General features: G+C 39.0%; 1 pseudogene; it reads right to left on the bottom strand.

The window, feature by feature from the left end:
- Positions 1-812: 812 nt before the first annotated feature.
- Positions 813-8751, bottom strand: part of LOC137980314 (uncharacterized) — a 14470-nt pseudogene continuing 6531 nt past the window's right edge.

Here is an 8751-nt window from a genome sequence, read left to right as displayed (position 1 = left end):
TGATCTTTTTTACTCTTTAAGTAAGTGCTCTTATTCAATAATGCCCTTCCACAGTAATTAAAATAAAATCTATCAAACTTGTTTTTTCCAAAACCGTTCCATCAAGCTAGACACCGAACTACCGATATCTTTTTTTCAGTATATGCTAAAACAGTTTAAGTGATAGCGTTAAAGCGCGCTTACCATGCGAGCAGTTGGTGTCTCCTACGCTTCCCGAGAGAGAAAGCACTGATATTAACAACAGTTAGTTTCTTTGAGTAAGTCGCGGTCCTCCGCCAAGGACAAATAAATTAAATTGAACCGGTAAAACGAGTTAGTAAACTTGTTTTGGCCCTTGCTCGTGTGTTCAGCTACGTAACTGCTGTGTTTGGGCGAGCCTGCTGTGTGGTGTTTCCTATTCTCCCGCGAATAAGAAGAAGTGATGTCAAATGGAGTGTGACAGATTCGCCCATACTTGATAGAAAATCAAACAGTTGCTCAAAGTTATTTTTCTATTGGGAAGCGTAGGAGAAACCAACTGCTCGTAGGGTAAGGCGCGCTCTAATTGGCTCTCGAACTCCAAACTTCCCCGAGCGACTCGCACGGGATTTACGCCCGCGAAAATATTGGCCGTTTTCATACTAGAGACGCATATTAATTCGTCTGGGACGAACTTGGGAAAACATTTTTTCTGCGCCCTATTTGAGATTCTTTGTGATAGAAGAATAGGATTACGGTCAATTCTTACAATTATTCAAGATAGCGGCGCCCGAAAAATTTAAATGTGAAAAGGAGCAATTTTTTCTGATACCATGAAAACGTTGTGAAAAAAAAAATCGAACTAAATTGATTGTGAACATTACTTCCTCTGCTTTTATGTACATTTAAAAGTAAGAATGGGATTTTCTTTTAAGTTATTTAATTCTTGTCACCTACCCGACTTTACTTGGTTGTAATGATAATGAAACAGATCCAGCAAGAATCTTTCGTCCACATCCCGCCCAATAACAGCGAGAAAATTCCCACGAAATTCATCTTTCTCTATTTGATTGTAAATTTCTCGTTTAGTGCCTCGTGGTAGACTCTGGGAGTATGGAGTGGTGTTGTAGTTCACCAAAGTATCCATTATTATCGCCCCTAGGAGATTTCCTTTCGACGAAAGCGAACCGTTGTAAAAACGGGTGAGGTTTGCCACGTAGGCTCTGCTACCGCAGTCGATTCGGCCGCAGGCGCATTTAGGGTAAAGCATTACATTGGATTTATAATAAGATGCTGAAAGGACGGCGTCGCGAGCACGTTTTAAAATCTGCATCAAGAAAAAAATGAAAATGATATGAATGATACGTCGGAACGTAAATTTATTTACTTATTTTTTTTTTTGAGATTCAAACAAAACGAGGAAATAACCACTGTGTCTACGGTTTGACTCAAGTAACAGACCAAAGATAACTTGCCATGGAAAATTGTGACAGCGCTCAGACAGAAGAAACGCCTCACTTCCGGCTGCCGGCCATCGATGGAAAGCGCTCCGGCCTGCTACGTTTCGCAAAACAAATGAAACGCAGAGGTTTCGGACTCAGCTTCTCTTTCTCTCTGTAACTTTTATTCTCTACTGTACGTCACACGGTTACCAAGTCTTTTTAGCCGGCCATCAGTCACATTCTTAGGGTGCGTTTGATTGACCCTATTCAGGAATAAGAATACGTGGAGTGATTATTGCTCAGTGCCGCAGTGAGTGTGCCTGAAGCGGAAGAACGAGACAGCTCTCTAATCGGGAGAAGAACACATTTTTCTTCGAAACGCAAGGGGTCATGGTTATGTGGGCCAATGAAGGAATTACGATGCGCGGTATATGAAGATTAGAGCGTGCACCATTTTTCATTTCGCTTCGCGTATCCTCAAAGTGAAATATAGATAGTTTTACTGCCACGCAACAAAGAAAGAATTCGAAAACGGGGTTCAATGAAAAAAGGCCAGGAACTTGGAATGTTGTAGGAAACAAACCTTTTAACCGCCACTCCAATTCTCAGGTCTGTACGATACATCGTGACTGAGGTATTTGTCGAAGCGTTTTACACAACTTTGTAGATTTTGTAGGGAGACGCCTCCTACCGAGGCACGATATTTGTGCCTAATTCCCTCCTAATCCCCGCATAGTCCCGGGGCTGGGGGGGGGAAGGATTTATATTTCCTGGTGCATAAAACAGACAAAAGTTCACTGGGTCGAGTGAAATAATATTTTGACTTGCAACAGTTGTTACGCTATATGAAACCTTGTTTTGCAAAACAATAATTACCTCTGTTCCATTGGTAACTAGCGGAACAAACTTTTTAGATGGCGAGAATGAGCCGTCTGTCTCTGAGAAAGTGTTCTGGTTAATGAAAAAAGACCAAGTTCCCAACACCGAGAGAAAAAAACGGCTGGTCAAACGCGAAGCACTTTTCACGGATCAGTCGTTGCAGATCATTATTTTAACTTTTAAAAAGTAACCCAAGACCCTCAATTTGTCTAACTCTAGGCCTAGTGTTAGCCAAATTGAGAGGCAGTTTGGGTCACTTTTCAAAAGATAAAACATGTTCAATGACCTGCAAAGCGAGTGACCCGAGAACGTGACCTGTGTTAATTAGATCCAGCGAGAAAAAATATTTCAGTGACCAAAAAGAGGGTAACAAAAGTGGATTCGTGATATAAAAACCATGTTTCGCAATTACCGCGGCACACAGGCACCTAGGTTCGAGCTTCAGAGGCTTCTTCAGATCAGCAAGGAAACAACAGCTGGACAATTTTTGATGGCAATTTCGGACAAATTTCGGATAGCGTAATGTTCATAGCGTAACTATTGTTGCAAGTCGAAATACTTTTTCACACGACCCAGTGAACTTGATCAGTTTTATTAATCGGAACACATATCGCAGACTGGCGACTCATCCTTCCCATCTTTAAAGTTTGTTTCGCTATTTACCAATGAGACTAACGAAATTGGTATTTTGCAAAACAGGGTTAGGGTTTGGCGTGTACTAGTACTGCCCAGTGTGGGAAAGTCAAATTATCGTTTGTTTAACTTATACTGTGTTCACACTAGGCCAAAACATGATTAGTCTGATCACAAATAGAAAGATGTTTCGTTATGAAAAGTGTTCACATCAGACAGTGCATTGCGCGAATCATGGTTCAAACATGGTTATTCTGAGCATGATTGAAGCAACCACGAGAGTTAGTGTGTCAATCATGATCAGACTAAACACGTTCAAAATGGCGAATGGATGCGGAGAGGAGGCGAGTGCCGAAATAAACCAAAATTGGGGCTATTATGAGCCCATATATCTAGTTGCAAAAATAATAATGACCGCAACCAGGGTTTCTGAGCCCGCGAAACTGAGCACCCCCAGCAAATCATTGTTTTCAAGAAAACCGCTGGTCAGCAACCTGGTTCTGGTCATTGTGTCTAAGGTCTTCCTGCAATATGGACTGATGAAGAAATACAACGGTAATTATCGGCGATTGGTGAGCTTGTGGAAAACCCTAATATCTTGTACCGGAAGAAAGCGCAAATGCCGTCTCCTCGTTTAACGCTGCATAGCCCTCCTCCTCCGAAAGGCTTGAAATTGAAACTACACCAAAGAATGAATGAAACTGTTACAGGAATTTCCAGCTCCATTCTACACCTGAAGTGTAAAATAATTATGCGAATACCATGAAACAGCAAAAATTATACAACCATGCATTAAACGTGTTTGAAACCGACATCTGAGCCCGGTTGTTCGAAAGCCAATTAACTTCATCCAGGATTAGAGTAAACTTTTGTTTCATGTTTTCACCTTTTTGTTGAAAATTTCTTTTTCTTATTTTTGTTTTTCAGGATTGACTTCCTCTAATGCAAAATTCAGCCGAATACCAACTTTAAACAGCTTTTTGGAGTAGAGATATTATAAACTCCTTGCTTAATTTTTAATCTGGGAGTAGCGTTAGTTGGCTTCGGGCCCTGATATGAACAATGTAATAATAAATGTTTAGGCGAAACAAGTTTCCACTCTAATACTGTTTCGGCTAAAATATAAACACAGCTTTAGCCCTGTCTACAATTTGTGAATGATCTTTACATTTCTTTTTCTGTTTATTTCGTTTCGTTTCGTTTCGCAAAATACCGTAAGCCTGATAAACCAAACATATTATTAACCGACTAGCTAGAAATAAACCACGAAGATAGCTTCGATCCTTGTTAATATATAGTGCAACGGTTTGCACTTCGAATTTCTCACGAATTCACTTCTTAACAGGTTTCTCTTCATTGTAGATTCTGTATTGGTATTTTGACTTCTTTGCTTTCTTGAGGAGACTGAATCACTGTTAAAGTTCTGCATGCGACGGTGGCCACCAGATATTGTCTGCACCTCCCCAAACTTGAAAAACATTGGGCTAACTTTTTTTTAAGTTCGATTAACCACGCGAGCATGCGCAGCCCGTGACAGTGTCCCTTTAAAGATACAGGATCACTTACTTATTACGTATTAAGGTGGCCGAACGCAGTTTCCGCGCGGTCAGCGGAGTTGTTTAAAAGCCTGCGCGGCTTTTAAAAGCCAAAACAAACATAGCGGCGATTGCGACAAAACTTTAACGGAAGGTAACAATAAAAGGGGAAAAACCGCAAATTCACTGATTGCATGTTGTTTGTATCCCAGGAACCCAGCTAAATCCTGTGCATGCGCAGTGGGTCCAAAAATTGAGAGTGCTTTCGCACTGACAAATATGCCGATTTCAAACGACTCAGTCGTTAGAATTTCAGGACATTTGGAAAACAACATGAATGATCCATCACCAAAATGTGAATTTTAACAAAGGGAAGTTTAAATAACTTAAATCATGGCGATGAAAACGATGCACGGCGAATTACGAAAACTGTCTCTGTCAAAATTTTATTAGAACAGTGTTGACAGAAGGGATTTTATGTGAGTTCGTAGTGGGAAAGTTAAGAAAAAAATCTAACGACTGGATTTTTTTTAAAATAAACAAAAACCATTTTTTAAACCTCTTTTTAACCAACCCTGTTCCCATAGCAACAGCACAAACCTGAGCCAAAATGCGACAATAAACCCTTCTGACTCTTGCGAAAACGGGCTCCTAGAACCTCTAGTGTTTCGCCTGACCGCTTTTTTAAGAATCTTTTGTGGGAATATAACATTTACCTTTTTGAAACTTACATTGTATGATAAAGATTAATAATTTAATTTCAAACTGCCTTGTCAAACGAATACGAGTTGCGGGATCAAAATGTAACGAAAACCTTACCCCAGTTGAAAAAGGTTTGTCAAGGTTTGCCACGTGACCAGCTGCAACCAGGGTTTCTTTTCTCAACGACAGGGGAGGCAGAGAAGAGAGACCCTGGGAACGAGGTTGGTTTCTTCGTCGTCGCCCGCAGCTATTACGTAACAACAGAGGTGACAAAGAAAAAGCTAACAAAGACACAGGTTTTCGCTGCTAACATATTCATTTAAGGTCGGCTTTAAGTGTTTGATCAACAGTGTCTCCTTTATTTTACAGTGAGTGTCGGATCGCTCTTTCGCTAGTTGAATATGTACGTATGATAGGCATTAATCTATATTTATTACATGCATAATGTATATTTATTTTTTAATGTATATTTAAATTCAGATTTTGTATTAACAGCCACTTCTGAAGATGTATGCAGAAGCATACCAAACGGTCAAGTAAAAGATAATTTCAAAGAATGCGTTTATGTCTCATGTTTGTCACTGCTGTTTGTGAATTATTCTTGATAAAGGTCATTACTGATTTATTATTATAATTTTCTTAGCCGCCCCCAACGTGTAAAATTGCTGTTACAGCATTCAAAAAGCGTTCAATCCCTTCCCTAAAAACATACATACCAACCTGCCACAATTTGTTTTGCGACTTGCAGCAAGGCGACCACACCGGATCCGTTGTCGACAGCACCGTATGTATTACGCACCGTATCATAGTGTGCTCCAATCAGAAACAAACGGTCATCTGGTGAACCAGCAAGGGTGCCAGGAATCATGTCGACAATATTGCGTCCGCAAGCAAACTGCAATGATTGACAGATCCATACATATATTCAGCGGAAGGTTAAAAAATTAAAAGATAACAAGTAACTAAGTGAGTTAAAAATTCAACACGGAATTCGCAACGTGATAGTGCACGTGGTAAAGAGGGAGCTTGAATTACATTTCAATGGAAGAAATATAGTTGCCCAATATTTTACGAGAAATAAAATTGGCACTTCACATCTCACAAGAACGGAATCACTTTCATGCTAAGCAATGCTTTTTTTTTCTATTTTCGAGAAAAAGTTATACTTATCATATTTATAGCCTAAGTTGTTCAAAATGTGGATCGCGTATCGAAATTTCATACGCGGACAGCGCTATCTACCCATCGACCAACCCAATCCTGGTTTTGAAAATGACGTTTGGGTCTGTAGCGAACTCAACTCTATTTGGGTCTAATACGTGTCATTTTGTAAGCAGAATTGTAAAAAAAGATGCTAAAATAACGTTCCATGGTGAATTGACTAAATGATGATGATGATGACTTAAAAACTTATATAGCGCATGCTTCATGACAGAATGATCGCATGCGCTTAACATGGATTAAAATACCAATAAAATTTATCAGTTCATATAAGCTAAGAATATGTTCATTAAATAGATTTGTAAGTTAACTTAAGATTAATTACTGATAATATAAGAAATAGTAATAAAAGTAATAATCATGGTGACAACGATGACGATGATGATGATGATGATAATAATAATGATAATAATGATAATAATAATAAAATTATTATTATTATTATCTTTATTAATGTATAATTGTACTGTGTAACTATGTAAGATGGTGCTGAAGGATCCTATAAGAGGCAAATAGGCGGACCGTTATTAATGCCCTGGATCGGTTACAGAAAGGACTACGCTTATATGGATAACAGGGTGCCACACTTAAGGATAAACAAGTATTAAACAAGTATTAAAACAAGGAGGACAGCGTATACGCAGAGAAGGAGAATTTCGGAGTTTTAAGGATCAGGAGAGGTTTATTTCAGGAGGACTCCTCATCGTCACTTCTCTATGTGGAGATATCCGAGACAATGATGCCTTAACAAACTAAAGTTGGTTACTGGTTGAGCAAAGGTCAAAAACCAGCCAGACTTCCTGGGAAGAATGAGAGGAAGATTGCCTATCTAGTCCAATCGCGACGTGTGTTTCCTATATATATATATATATATATCATTTAAAAAAAAAATAGGAAGGCTGAAAGATGAAAAGCGGAAGGACAACTGGGAAGGTTTGATTGGGAAGAATAAAGGGGATCGAGAGGACGGCGAATGTCAACCCCGAAATCGCTTACATTCGGTTTTAGTTTTTGTTTGATTTAACTTCCTTACCTGCGGGTGATCAGGCTGGAATTCTTCAGACCAAGTCTTTAGGCCCAGGTCCTGAAAGGTTTTCATGATAAAATTACGAGCTCTCTGTTTTCCTTCTGGATTAGTGACATGATGGCGATTCTCGTCGAAATGCCTGAGCAAGGACATCAATGGATTGCTGTGGTCGCTTACATCAGCTTGACTGATTAATTGCTGCCAATATTCAACAGAAAACAAGGAAGATGGAGGCATGTAAGTTAGTTTATCCAAGTAATAGACTTTTACGCTGTTAAAAGTCTATTAGGTATTCGGCGCTATTTTTATTTTCTGAAACATCATGAAACACAATCTTGTTCTCAGAGTTTTGCATGTTCTGGCCATCCCAGGAAGTAAGTGTCCACCGGACGAGGATATGCCTGGGAATTCTATTTACGTAGTAAGTTTCCGCTTGTTATGCATCTTCAGTGAAGTTTTGAAGTTTTGTCCTAGTTGTGTCGCGTGAGTTTAATGTTTACTGTTTAATGTTCCTTTAAAAACAAGCCGTGACATTACAGCAATGAGAAGCCAAAGCCAGAGGCTTATGCGGCGTAAGTCAGAGTACAGAAATTACAAGACGTGCCTGCTACTGAATTAATAATAATTATTATAATGATAGAGCGGTTTTCAATGGAGTGTCAAAAGTAATTAGATAATTACTTTGGTTTATGATTACTTCAATCAGTGATTGGTTCAAAGTTCTCGCGCCATTTTTTCAACCAATCAGAAGTAAAACCAAAACCAATCGTGGCTCGCGCGTGCACATTTTCCCGCGCTTTATGTCGGCTACGTGTAATTACTTCGAGTTTTGATTGGTTTACTGGATTGTCTCTGTCCTTTTTGATTGGCCAAAGTAATTACTTTGGTTTTGGTTTTACGACACTCAATTGAAACTCGCTCTAACAACATGACAAAGAAAATATTATTAGTTAACAATATTATTGTGGACATACTTAGCAAGAAAGAAACAACGTACATAATAAGAAAGGGAGGAAAATTGTGATATATATAAGTAAGCATAATACATACATAAAAGATAATTGAACGAGGGAAGAAAAACTAAAGTAACAAATACTAATCTTTGAGTTTACTTTTATAATTGGAAAGAGTGAGGGAAGTACGAAATTAAAGAGGAATACAGTGTTCCAAATGTGAGGACCTTGAACACGGATGGAGTAAAAATATGTCAATATGCAAATTATCTCTTTGACGAGTAGAATAGTGATCATAGTCGGCATTGAGATAAAAGAGAGAAGAAAGTGGGATATAGGGACAGCCGTTTGCATTTTGCATATGCAGAAACATGACTGAGCAAGCGACCTGATACTTGTAA

Source organism: Montipora foliosa, chromosome 1, assembly GCF_036669935.1.
Source record: "Montipora foliosa isolate CH-2021 chromosome 1, ASM3666993v2, whole genome shotgun sequence".
NCBI lineage: Eukaryota > Metazoa > Cnidaria > Anthozoa > Scleractinia > Acroporidae > Montipora > Montipora foliosa.
The sequence above is the reverse complement of the archived record's forward strand: the minus strand, read 5'-3'. Positions and strand labels throughout refer to the sequence as shown.